The sequence below is a fragment of the Nicotiana tabacum genome, chromosome 8 (genome assembly GCF_000715075.1).
Source record: "Nicotiana tabacum cultivar K326 chromosome 8, ASM71507v2, whole genome shotgun sequence".
Lineage (NCBI taxonomy): Eukaryota > Viridiplantae > Streptophyta > Magnoliopsida > Solanales > Solanaceae > Nicotiana > Nicotiana tabacum.
The window spans coordinates 105646716-105660763 of record NC_134087.1 but is presented as its reverse complement, the minus strand read 5'-3'; positions in this window follow the sequence as shown (position 1 = coordinate 105660763).

The window sequence follows — 14048 nt, the reverse complement described above, 5'->3', positions numbered from 1 at the left end:
ACAGTTCTGAATAGATAATATCATTATTTTAAAAAAGAAAAGAAAAGTTATACTATTTCAGACTCAAACTTTTCAACTTTCTTTAAGCCTATTTTACTTGACGAACACTAGGATGCTAAGTAATGGAGACAATGGAAGAATAAGCTGAGGTGACATGCTCTGTAATTGAATCTAAAGACGACTTATTTGATAAAATCTTAACTCATTTCCGCCAATTTGCATCCTCTTCTCACAACAGAAAGAAAAAAGGAAAAAACTAAGGCAATGATGAGAGAGGGATAATCAGACACTGTAGGGATATCAAGTTCCAAAATGTAAGAACTTTTTTGTTTATATTGACACTTGTTATTCCATGCATAGCCATACTTACCAACTTCACTCTGTTTCTTCTTACTATTCCCTTTATACTTTCAGTTTTCAGCTTGTAGATTTTCATTTGTCCTGTGCTATTGAGAACAGAAGTCGAGTAAATGGATGCAATTTTGAATTTTCAAACAGTACCGTTAGGAACTGCTGTTACAGTAGGTGGTCCAGCAGAGCAACTGCTGGGATTTCATTATGGTTCCTTAAAAAGTATGTTAATGATCAAAAGAGAAAATCTTCTAATTTTCCCTCACCTTTGCCAGGTGCTTCCATCATTGTTATGTCTATTTTTCTTTGAGTGTTGTTTGGGTTATTTATTCTGCATGTTAAAAGGAGTAATGAAAAAGTAGAGATAAAGTTTATTAACCTTCATTTTTTCTTGGGGAGGCTATCTAGTTCAGTTTGTTGCCTCTTGGTGGAAGAACTACCTTCTGTAGTTAACTCGTTCTTCAGCTCTTCTGTAGGTATAACTTCTTGCATATTCGACTGACTGTTTTCTCCTCTTTCTAACTTTTTCCCTATTGCAACATTTTCCAATTTAGTGTTACTGCTTTCTCCAATTTCTTTAGAGGCAACTGCTGCGGGCAACTGAAATAAATCTTCCTTGACAAAGTAGGACACAATGAACAACCGCATATCAGAAGTTCTAGAAAATGTTTTTCGCAGTTGTATCTTGAAGAGTCTATGAGTAAGACGTTGTCAAACATGTTCAAGAGGTAATGGTTATTTCTGCAAGAGAGAAAAACATGAATTTAACACATCAAGATGGTGGTCAAAAATAATATACTATTTTTTAGCCTATAAAGTACTTGGGATGCATAAGAAATTAAAAGACACCTTATACCCAAAGGCAGACATCAAGGAAGACATAATAGAAAGAACTAAGAGTACACTTGCTTTCACAGTATCCTAATTTTAACAAAGTTTCTCCAATTGCCATCAATAACATACCTTTACGGAGATTATTTCACAGATATACGCGGCGGTCATATCAAAAAATGTCTCTCCTAATTCACCTATTAATGTTGCTACAGCTGATCCATTGTTGTCTGTCATGACAACCTCAAAGCGTGCTCTAATAGCAACAAAAAAGAAAAAACACAATTACCACTAAGAACCCCACAGGAGAAAAAGTTGTTAGCAATAGTCGACTTGCCTGGTTTCTTAGAAAAGAATGTAAATGCTCTCCATAAACCCAAAAAAATGATGTTTTAGATACATGAAACTATTCAGTTCTCCCTTTTTTCTGTTCTGGAGTGTAACAAATCTTCAAAGGAATAAAGTTTTTTTTAACATGAAATAGCAAATCTAGCATATTGTTTCATGATGTACTGCCAACGCTAGTATATATATATAAGAGAATATGATTTAAGCATCAAGTAAATTAACTGATCTCTTTGATATACGTTATTTTATTTTCATGATGCCAATGACAAAAGATACTTTTTTTGTTTGAAGATGTCGGCTATAACCTTCTTTCAATTTGTACATGAAAATTCTAATTATTTATTTTCTTTCTACTCCACTATTTATTGACCAAAGAGTTATATGCTGATTCTCGTTTGAGTACAGAATTAGTGGTGATGGTTAATCCAGCGATAAGGTTTTAGGGTGACCGTCAGTTTGATATTGAAAGTAAAGCGAACTCCAACTTTCTAGAATAACTATTTGACTATCTTTGTACCTGGGTGTTAACATCGCACGTTATTTGCAGCTCGGACAATGAATAATTTTGGGAGAATGAGTTCTATACTGCTGCCCGCAGTGTGAACACAATAATTCATAAAAATCTTGGTTGTCATTTGGCAGTGATAATTTACCTTCCACTTCAAAACTTGTATCTGTTAACGAGGGAGATATAAGCAGATTTATTGAGTTGGGGTTAAAATACTAAAGTACTTTATATGTACACATATTAGCATGCATGAAATACACATACAGGAGATTGTGACAGGATATCAACAATTGGTACAATATCTGGCGCAAGCACACTTGACGAATCAGTTTGCTGACTGTATCTCATCAATGTGCGTCTGTTGTCTCTAACTTGTACGTGTATGGAGAATTTTAATGCCAACAAATGTCACGTAGATTTAAAATGATACAGAAAGGTTGTGGCAAGCTAAAAACGTAGAAAAAAGTAGGAATAGGTTGTTTCAATGAGAAATTATTGCGGCGGTTACACCAGTAACACGAAAAATTGACAGAAAAAATATATAAAAAATACATCATTCAGTTGACCACAATTGTAATGCAAATAAGATAATTTTTCAGTTGACTACTGCTCCAACATATAGCATATATGGTATTTAAACATATAGTGTAGACACTTTTTAAGAATACTGATAAGAAATTCTGGTTATTAGCAGAATAAGCTAATTTTTGCAGAAATTTCGCTAGCATTGAACAACAGTATCACCTTGTTTGTCAGATTGTAGAGCGATTGTCATAACAATCAACGTGGTGCAGTGCTATTTCATAGATGATCAATGGGATAACAGTACATACTGAAAGCTCATAGAAGTACTGCTTGGTCTTACCAATGTTACATATACCATACAAAAATGGTCAATGATTTACGGACAAAGTCACACATCCCCAAGAGTTGTTCAGTAAATTATTTTAATGAAAAAGTTTGCATATAAGCTTTAACATTTTAAACTCACAAAGCTATATTATAAAATGAGATGCAGTGTAGCTGAGGAGCATTTCAATAAAGATACATAGATACCAAATTGGTATAAACCTGTAATTGACTGAAAGAAATTTTTTTGATGTATAGCCCGCTAAGTATTTCCCTTTTTTTGGTAAGAAGGGAAACACGATGGTACGATAGAGAATTGTATATGCTGGATCATGTAGTTTTACCGCACATGTTTAGCTTGCATGAAATAAAGATCGAAGTATAAAATTTGGTTACATAAATATTTGTTTCATACCAGTTCAGAAGTCCCCCAACTTGAGGATATGGTAGATTTATCAGTATAACCGAGTTGTACCTTGTCGATAATAATAATCCTATATGATACATTATGTTAGTAAAGAATTCATAACAGACCCCTTGTAGTACCAAAAAAATGTAAGTTTTTCCATACCAGCATAGTTGGTTCGGGTAATTCGTTTTGCTAAAATTATTGGATATTCAGCAACATGTGCAGCTAGGATACTTCCATCAGTGTCGACAAATTCTTCCCACAGCGTAAGGATAGTAGGTCTCACACTACAATAGAAGGAATGGACAGTAAATGACACTATCCCCCCAAAAATACAATAGTAATAATGTCACCAAGAATAATAAAGAAGAGGATGTAAATTTAAAAATAACAGAGACAATTCGATAAGATCGTTATTCAAACAATGCGAAAAGAATTAAGTGAAATGTTCAGGCAGGAGAGTTAAGGTTGGCAAAAGGGTTTTATAAATGAGGCATCGTGGATGCCTAAGTAAACAAATGCAGCATGGCGTATACAGGTTTTCCAGTTTGGAATGAGTAATTGGATGTACTTATGATATTTTTTAGCTCTTTTCATGTTCTTCAGTTGATTTTATTTCAACTTTAGCTTATTAGGTATTAAGTATTTTCTATAGATTGTTTTGGTTTTAAACACTGGGTATGCTTGTGAGCTTCAAGAAATAATGTTTAGCTTTGATTTGTGTGTAGATTATTGGGTATTGAGTATTTTTTGTAAATTGTTATAATTATAAACACTTTATATTCTTTGAGCTTCAAGAAACAATTTTTAGCTTTGATTTTTGTGTTTAAATTATTTAGTATTAAGCATTTTATTAAAGTGTTATGGTTGCATTTTATAGCTTGAAGAAATAATTTTTAGCGTTGGTTTTTGTGGTTAGATCGGTCTGCTTATTGTCTTGTCCTTCTTGTACTAATTTCTTTGTCTTAAAATTGGTCACCAAATCAAAAAAAAATTAATAATCTTAAAGTTGGTCACATTTGCTAATTACTCAACTTTTGCTAATATTTATGTTGTTTGTCAGGATTCTGGCTATTGGAATGCAATTACAACATCCTTTTTTTGTATTTGGGTTATGTAGTATTCGTTAACATTGAAGCAACACCTGTGAATTTGGGTATTCAAAGCATAAAGCAAGTATTCTTGATATTTGGATATTTACAATGTATTTGATTTTACTGTGTTGATCCTCTTTGTAAACCAAATCATCTATTCGTCTTATAACCAATTTAGTGTGTCTAATAATATTGTGCTAAGAAAATCTTTCTCTGGGAAAATTTAGTTTTATGATGTAGCGAAAGTAGTAAGGTAAATAGAACGCCAACAGACTTACCTGGTATCCAGTACGGTGATTTCACGGCATTTGATATTGTTAGCTCCAACGTACTTTACCGAGCCACATTTTACCACAACGGCAATTATGTCTGTTTAATGGAAATTGCAAGTGGCTTATAAGTTAGACCAATGTGCACAGTCCCAGAATATAAGGATACAAATAAATTTAATTGTGAACGAGTACTATGCATAAAATAATGGTTACCAAATTCTGTATTTCGCTGTTGGTCGTGCAAATATGCAAAGGGTACAGTATTCAACGTCGTCGGAGGCGGGAGCGGTGGGTCTTGTAAGTTGTCATTTTTCACCTCTTCGACAACAGTAAATCTGTCGATAACCCATTCAAAACGGTTGATAGGTACACTGTATGGTAAAGGAAGCCTCACTTTTGCAGTAGATATCAAGTAAGTGAAAAACGGGATGAGCTTGTCTACATACTTTTCTATGTCTTCCCCGTACAAAACATCAGCCACTTTCTCTTCCTGTATTTTGATATCATGATGATTTAGTTACCAGATTTCACAAAAATGTGTGCATATAAACTTACAGAGACATAAAAATATAGAGTATTGAAGAGATGACAAGAAAATTGATCCATTTCTGGACAAATCTTTGCATGAGGATTCATGACAACAACAATATATGGATATAAGAAAGAACAATTTTCTTCATCTTTCCTTTTTTATTTCCATAAAATTTATTAAGGAACTATAGATGAACACAATAACAACCAAAAAAATTCAGAATTTAGACAGTTTAACATCGAGTGCTCCCTTGAAACTCATAGAAAATCAAATAACGTATCTAAAATCAATATCTGAAGCAAATCCATAAAAATTCCCAAAAAAAAGACGAAGAAAAGGACATCAGCGTGCACAAGTCACTGAAGTATTTAAACTTAAAATTTTTTATCAGTTGTCAGATCCTCTCTTTTATTTTCTTTCTATGAAATAACATAAAGTACAATCTGCTCAAAACCTCAACTAACTTTGACGAGGCAACCAATTATAGTGATGACTCATCTTAACTATAGATGTGTAATTGGGAGATGCCTTTGACCACTTTTTGGTTAATAATAGATCTTATGCGTTAGCATATTTATATTCATGTATTCATCATGTATACCTACAAAAACTTCACACTGTCTCGTCATTCGTATAACATCTTGAGAATCATTGGAGGAAGTTGCGAGAACATCTTCCCTTTCTATCTTCAACATTTGCAGTAAGCGAGACACACTACAATTAGCACAGGCAAAGACAATAATGCGTAGACGGGTGGAGTACTTAGTATTGGAACTGCTAGTAAGCCATACCATATAATCATCTGGAAATATGATAGTATCTAATTAGTTGATTTCTTTCATTAAAGAGGTTATTAGTCAAAATGAAGACGCATTAGAAAAATCAAAGGACGGCCTGCAACTACACTGGGAAGCTTCTAAAATAACTTTTCTCCTCTTTTGTTCTATTTGTTCTTACGTGAAAGCATGACCCTTTTTGAGTGAACTCAAGGGAATGCCTAGAAATTAAGGGAAACCAAAATTGAATTCCTCATACACCATGTGCAACCAACCTAGTAACAATATGATGTCTACAACAAAGAAATCAATAGGGATAAATTTGAAAGAGAGGAAAAAAAAAGCACCAACAACGTCCAACTGAACAAATCGAATCAGCAAAGAAGCAATCCCTAAGGCCACTCCTAAAGAAAAACAAAAATAACAGCAAAACTAACCTTTCAACAAGAATGTGTAAGGATAATGGTATATGCCAAATAGCTACAACAACATGAATACTTGATGACATTAGTAATGATTGTGCCCCAGTCGGGAATCATGAGCTAGTTATTTTTATATATATATATATATATATATATATATATATTAATGTTTGGCTTACCTAGTTTAGAGACTAGGTGCCATCACGACTCCTTCGGAGAGATTTTTGGGTCGTGACAACTCAACTGCTACTATTCTAGTTTCCTTTACCCAAAAAGTGTATGTTTCCAGAACCGAGCCAATATTTGTACAATGATACTACAAATCAAAATAAGTCCCATAAGAGATAATTATTGTTCAATATATTATGTGGCTACAACACAGCCGAAGAAGTGAGCATACAGATATGGAGCAGCTCTAATGATATTTTGTTAGACCTATTTTTTCGCTCGATATATTAATTGGTGCAAACTGCCTAACTATATTGTTTATACCAATATACGGAGAGATGGAAAAAACACACATGTAAAAAGTTCTAAGCATGAGTAAAATTCAAATGTTATGATGACATATGCAGTAATTATCTTCAAAAAGGCTTCCTAAAATCCAAACTGGTAGCTCCTAGAATGTATAAAATTCAGCAGAACTGGTTAGTAGGAAAAAAAATTATATGTAACTAAAAGAAAATTTCGACCAGGGCAAGTGCAAAAAGTAATGCGAAAATATACTTTTAGACAAACCAAGGGTTAAAAAGGCGGATGTAATTAATCCGAAACAGAAACCCAAAAGTTTGGTATCACATTTATTTATCCAAAGAGGCTGGGCAAGAAAATATCAAGCAGGAGCGAATGGTAGATGCGTAAAATCTGGCTTAAGAGAGATTTTCTAATATTTACTTCTTAATATAGTTTGCGCCAGGAGAAATAATTAACTGTATGATAACTTAAGCTGATAAGTTTCTTTCTTTTCTTTATATTAAAAAAATAATGGTGATTGAAATTATATGTCAGACAGTAGAGCAAGAAAAAGCATGGTAGAGAGAAAATTACATTTCCGTCTTGAACAACGGCAATCTGGAATCGGGTCTTGTAAGCACGTGATTTTTTCCCAATATGAGAATTACTCCCAAAAAATTCAAAAATAAAATAATTTTTTTGGTGTGCAATTTTGTGATATTTTGTGATATTTTTTGAATAATTATTTGTATTTGTCTGTGCATGTTTATTTGTTAAATTAATAAAAATACAAAAAATGTCGCATTTTGCATGTAAGATTTAATCCTACAATTGTTAGTAATTAAGTTTGTTTTACAAAAAATAAAATTACAAAAATAAGCATCGTTTGCATTTTTAGCATTTAATGTCCAAATATACAATTTTATGCTTAATTATTACTTAATTGTGCGTTAATTGTTATTGGGAGTTAATTTGCGCTTTTATAACTTAATTTAGTTCTTAATAATAATTTAAGTATTTTTATAATTTAGTTTTAGAAAAATAAAAGAAGAAAAGAGAGCAAAAAATAAAGAAAGTCGGAATTGGGTCTCTTCTTCAAATTCAAGCCACAAGCCTAAAAAATACTCAATCTTCCAAAAACAACCCAGTCCATTTCGAACTGGGTCGACCCAGTCCAGTACCAACAACCCAACTCCCCCTCTTCATTTTCATTTTTTCATTTTTACAAAACAAAAAAAAAAGAAGAAAACCCTAAAACTATACTAAGTCATCCGCCCCCCTCCCTATCTTCTTCTTCTTCAAGCTTCACCAAGCTCCATCCATGGCTGCCCTTGCATCGTCTTCTTCAAACACACACACACGCGTACAGCTCTTTCACCATCATCTTCATCCTCACGCGAGGTAGATCCAAATAAAAGCCAACGAATAGCTCGTCGTCATCGCTGCTCCATCGCCATCGCCATCGTTGCCATGGCAGCTCCATCGCGACCTGCTTCAGTTGCGTTGTTGCTGCCTTCATCGACCTCATCCCAGCTTCGCCTGCTGCATGACGAGCAGCTCCCCCCCCCCCCAACGTTGCTGCAGCTACTGCTTCATCGTCCAAACGGACCCAGCTACTTCTTCTTCGTGTTCGTCGTCAACCCGTCGCGCTGCTGCTCCGTTCTCCAAACGACCAAGCTGCTCCTGTTTCTGTTTTGCTGCTGCCTACCGTCGCTGTGTCGCCGCTGATGCTACTCCGTTTTTGCTGCTGCTCACGTTTCACGCTGCTGCCTCCTACTGCCTCTGCGTCGAGAAAATGGCCAGCTGCTACTGCCTCACCAACGTTGTTGTTTCTTCATCTTCTTCGTTTCTTCGTCGTTGTTTTGAACCGGTTAGTTGGTTTAAGTTTCAATTTTGTCCATATTTTTGTTTGATGTTTTTCGGATCCAAAATCGATAAATGATTCAATTCTTGTTTTGTTTGTTCGTCGTTGAAATAATTTTTTAGTTTGTTCATATGTTTTGTTGAATTAATTTTTAGATTTCAAATGGAAATTTAATTAGTTGTTTTTCATGTTTATTTCATGTTTTTTTTATTGTTTAGGTGAAAATTTGTTAGCTTAATGTTTGTTAGATTCAAATTGAAATTTAATTGATTATTTCTTCAATTTGTTTCATGTTGTTATGTATTTTTCAGAAATTATTAATGTTGTTTGAGTCATTTAATCCATCATGTTTGTTGTTTTAAAAATAGATTCATTCATGTTCATACTTTGTTTGGTTGATCTTGAATCCGAAATTCGTATAGTTTGATTTCTTGTTTATCATTTATGATTACTTCTTGAATTTGTCTCATAATCTTGTTTAAGTTTAATATAGGAATTGTTGGTTGTAATGTTGTTAGAGTTGATTTTAAGTTCAATGTTATTGAATTTAGAAATCTGAATATACTTGTTTGTTATTGTTGTTGTTGAATCTGAAAATAGATTTGTTTGTTGCTAAAAATATTGTTCAATCAAATTTTAGTTGTTCTTTGTTGTTCAATTTGTGTTCATGTGATTTGTTGTTGAAATGTTGAAGAAATCATGTTCATGTGATTTGTTGTTTAAATTTGTCATATTGGCTATATTTTGGTTGAGTGTGATTAATTGATTTGTTATAGCTGATGGGGTAGTTTGGTAATTTGTAGTACGTTCAGGGGTAGTTTTGTAATTTCAGTAAGGTCGGAGGGGTAGTTTAGGAATTGTACATTTTGTAATTTTTTATGTGAAGCATGAGGGACAAAATGTAATGGGGTGGGTTGTGATATAGTTGTTTAATATAAAGGGGGGACAAGACAAAATTTAGTGGGGAGGAATCTTGTATTTGTTTAGTGAAGCATGGGGGACAAAATATAATGGGGTGGTGATGATATATTTATTTAATATAATGGGGATGAGTGGGAAGATAATGAGTTTGGTAGAGGAAAGGGATTGATTTTAATTGATTAAAGGGTTGGTATTATATATAGGAAGTCTTGAACACAAAAGAAAAACACACAGACAGAAGAGGGGGAAAGAAGACGGACAGAGAATAGAGAGAGAACGAGAAAAAAGAACACAGAGAATAAGAAGGACAGATAGGATAGACAGAAAAAAGAACGGACAGAGAGAATAATAAGAGAGAGAAAAAAAAGAGCTGAATATTTAAGAGAGAAAGAAAAATTCCGAAAAATATTAAAGCTTTCAAATAAAAAAAAAACTAAAAAAATCTTCTGCTTTCTTTCATTGTTTGAAATCAGCATTAATTGTTGTTGTTTCATCAAAACTTGAAGCTTTTGTTTTTGGGATTACTACTCCACTGGTTTGCAAACTCTGTTCCTGGGTTGTTACTGTTGCTGGACTGTTGTTGCTGTGCTGTATTGTTATTACTGCTGCTGATTCTCATCTTCATTTTTCTTTTGCTTCTAATATTAGGTACGCAACTGACACGCTGGTTATTGTAAACTGAAACATGTAGCATGAATACGAAAATGAAGAGTTGAAGTTCCAGATTTATTTTAATTATATTCTAAATTTTATTTGTATATATAAATTGTTTAGCTTACTCTAATCAGAATCATGTAGCCGTTTAATATATATAGTGAAACATCGGATGATAGCTTAACGGACGAACTATCTATATAAAGTAAAATAAACAAATGGTGTAGTAACTTCGTCTAGTTAATTCACTATTGTTGGATGATTACCATGTCTCAAAAAGCACGTTAGTTTATCAAAATAGACCATTTGGAACCTGGAGGAATGTTGTTTAGTTAAATATTATTGGTTAATTTCAGCATGTAAATAAATTAAGATATTTTTTTATTTTATTTTGTAGAGACAAATTTAATAGAAAATAATGTAGGCATTTTAGGATTGTCTTTTAAAAATAAATGAGACGAGCCTCGCCGAATAAAAATACAAAATTGTGGGTCCCTCGATAAATGTTTAATTAAAATTAATTAGACTTTGGGATGAGCCGTTTAGCAAAATTCCACGGCCTTACCTAGAAATAATAATACGTTAATTGCTTTAGGCGCGCATTTTAATAAGCTTACCTTCTTAAACTCGGGTGTGCATTTCATGCGACCCAAATCCAAATCCCAAAACATTGAATAAAAATATGCTTCGGATTGCGGGTGCATTTCATGTGACGTAATCCAAAGACATGTTTAAACAATGTTCACATTCTTTTAAAATAATAATAATAAAGCGGTAAAAAGTTAAAATTGGCACATAAGTTCATATTTGTATTAAAATCAGATAAATAAGCCGAATATGACAGTTGAGCGACCGTGTTAGAACTACGGAATTCGGGAATGCCTAACACCTTCTCCCGGGTTAACAGAATTCCTTATCCGGATTTCTGGTACGCAGACTATAATATGGAGTCATTCTTTTCCTCGATTCGGGATTAAAATTGGTGACTTGGGACACCCTAAATCTCCCAAGTGGCGACTCTGAAATAAATAAATAAATCCCGTTTCGATTGTCCTTTAATTGGAAAAAACTCCCTTGTACCCTCTCGGGTATGTAAAAAGAAGGTGTGACAGCTCCGGTGACTCTGCTGGGGAATCGAACCCAGAATCTCTGGTTCAGGGTTCAGAATTCGAGCTTAGATAAATTGTTGTATTTAATTATATCTGATTTTCCTACATGTTTTATTCTGAATGTGCTAAATGTTACCGCTTTGATATTGTCTAAACTGTATATAAATTGTGAAGACACCCTTCTCTCTTCACCTCCGGGGATGTGCTTACTGGTTGAGACTCCCTATTCTGTTATTGTCATACCCTGAAATAAGAAAGAGGACGGACAAGTTACGAAGCCGGATGGCCTTTTGGTTCCCGGTAAGTTGCCCCCTCCTCAACTCGAGTTGTCCGCTCGAGTACACAGTCTAGTGCACTGACCCAGGTTTTGAATATAGAATAACGTGACTTCATGTCGGATCCCTAGTAGGAACGCTTATTTGCATCACGTTGCATTTGACTTAGGGGACTCAACACAGGGGTTGGGTCCGTCTAGGACTAGCAACCTGAAATGAAAAGACCATTCTGATGCATCTCTGTACATATATTTGTTTCGAACTTGCATGTTGACCGGTTTCTGAATCTCGGGAATGTTGGAAAATTGAAGGGAGAAAGAGAGAAAAAAGGGAGAAAAAAAAAATATATCAGTTAGGGAGTTAATTGATTATTTTAGGAAAAAATAAATGACCAATTACTGGCGAAACTCTGCCGAAATTTTGAGAAAGAAAATATTTTATTTTGTGTTAATAAAAAAAATAAAAAGGTCTTTTATTTTAGTTTGGAAAAATAGATTGTTCTATTATTTGTTGACAATGAAAAATCGTTATTTTGTCTTGTTTTCAAGAATATAAAAGGAAAATAGTTTGTCTTGCCATGAAAAATAAAAATGGAAAAGAGTCATGTTTTAAAATAGTTCGGTTAATTTGCCCGAACTACGCGGGTTTGATTCTCACCGGATGTGAGATACGTAGGCAACCCTCATCGGGTTCAACCCCACCTTTTGCTAAAATAGCCAAAAACAAACAAATAATAATAATAAAAAAAAACATGTCAAAATTTTAATTTTGTCATAAAGAAGTCGGGTGACGCTGTTTTGTCAAAACACAGCCGAATATTCCCGAAAGGGACGCCGGAAGGCTGACTTTGCATAAACAACCACCTTCGGGTCATTTTTTAAGATTTGGTCCAGTTGACCCACACAGCCTTAAAAATCTTCGTCCCCGAGACGTTGACAGGCCGTGTTTGCAATATTGAGTTTCCTATTTTTGAAAAACAATAAAAGAGTCATAACTAAGTCAGGTGATGCTGTTTTGTCAAAACATAGCCGAATGTTCCCGAAAGGGACGCCGGAAGGCTGACTTTGCATAAACAGCCACTTTTTGGGTCATGTTTAGAATTTTTGGTCCAGTTGACCCATACAGCCTTAAAAATCTTCGTCCCCGAGGCGCTGAAGGGCCGTGTTTGCAACACCACGTTTTATTGTAATTTGAAAAAAAAAACAAAGAGTCATCGGTCAGGTGAATACCGTTTGGATTTTTTGTCAAAAATAAGTCGAGCCAGCTTCGGCAGTGTCTTAAACCGTTCTTGCCGAAATAGCCTTAGAGTATCTTTCAATTGTCGAAAGGTTATTTTCGTAAAAGAATGGACAAGTTTGTAAATGGTCATCATATAATCCTCCCTATTCATGTGAAATTTGGGAGGGTCCACATTTGTAAAAATAACCGTTTGGTTGCATTTGTCGAACAGGGAAAGGAAGCTAGCCTTTTGTTTTTGAGTTTATAAATCTCTTTATTAGAATATATGGGTTGTTTGATTTTCGAGTTTGTAGGTCATCTTTAAACCTTTGAAACCCAGTTTGTTTTATTATGAAAATTGATAAGAAAAAAATGTTTATTATTGTTTATCTTTTATTGGTCCGAACTACGCAAGGTCTGATTCATGCGGGGTCATGATACGTAGGCAATCTCCATAAGATTCGACCATGACAAAAAAAATGATGAAAAAGAATGAAGAAAAAAAAAAGAAAAAAAAAGAAAAAAAAATCGAAAAAAAAATGAAAAAAAAATGAAAAAAAGATGTTGTTAGTAATGGGGACCGACTGAGTCCATTCTAACCTGTTTTGTTTTGAATCGCAAAGAAAGAAGGTGGTTGGTTTGTGGTAAGCCGGAAATACAAGACCCAGAAGCACACTTTGCGGGAATCAGGCCTAATAACAAAAGCACTCGAATCCTATTGGGGAATTGTTGACTAAGGATGATGATATCGAAGTTGGAAATGGTCTGGACAATACTGATGCAAAGCTTAGCGGCTAAGATGCCAATTTTGATAAAGTGGGAGGACGCTCCGTTCCTTGGTTAGCAAGAGAGAAGCTGTTGGTGGCTTATTTTGTTGTCATTTCTGTTGTCCGGATTATTCTTAGGGTTGTAATCCGAATATTGTCTTGTGTCAAACCTTCTTATCTTTCCAGTTTGTCATATCAGTTTGTTTAAGTTTTGTCGAGGCTGTGTTAGGATTTTATTCTGGTTGTTTTGTTTGTTTTATTATTCAAACCATTTCGCCGGTAGTCTAATACAAAAGCCGGTCTTTTATTGTTTCCATTCATCTTTTTGTTTAGTCCTTTTATCATTTTTGTTCAGCGCCGATTCTCGTGACATGACATGCGCACACAGTTTGGGC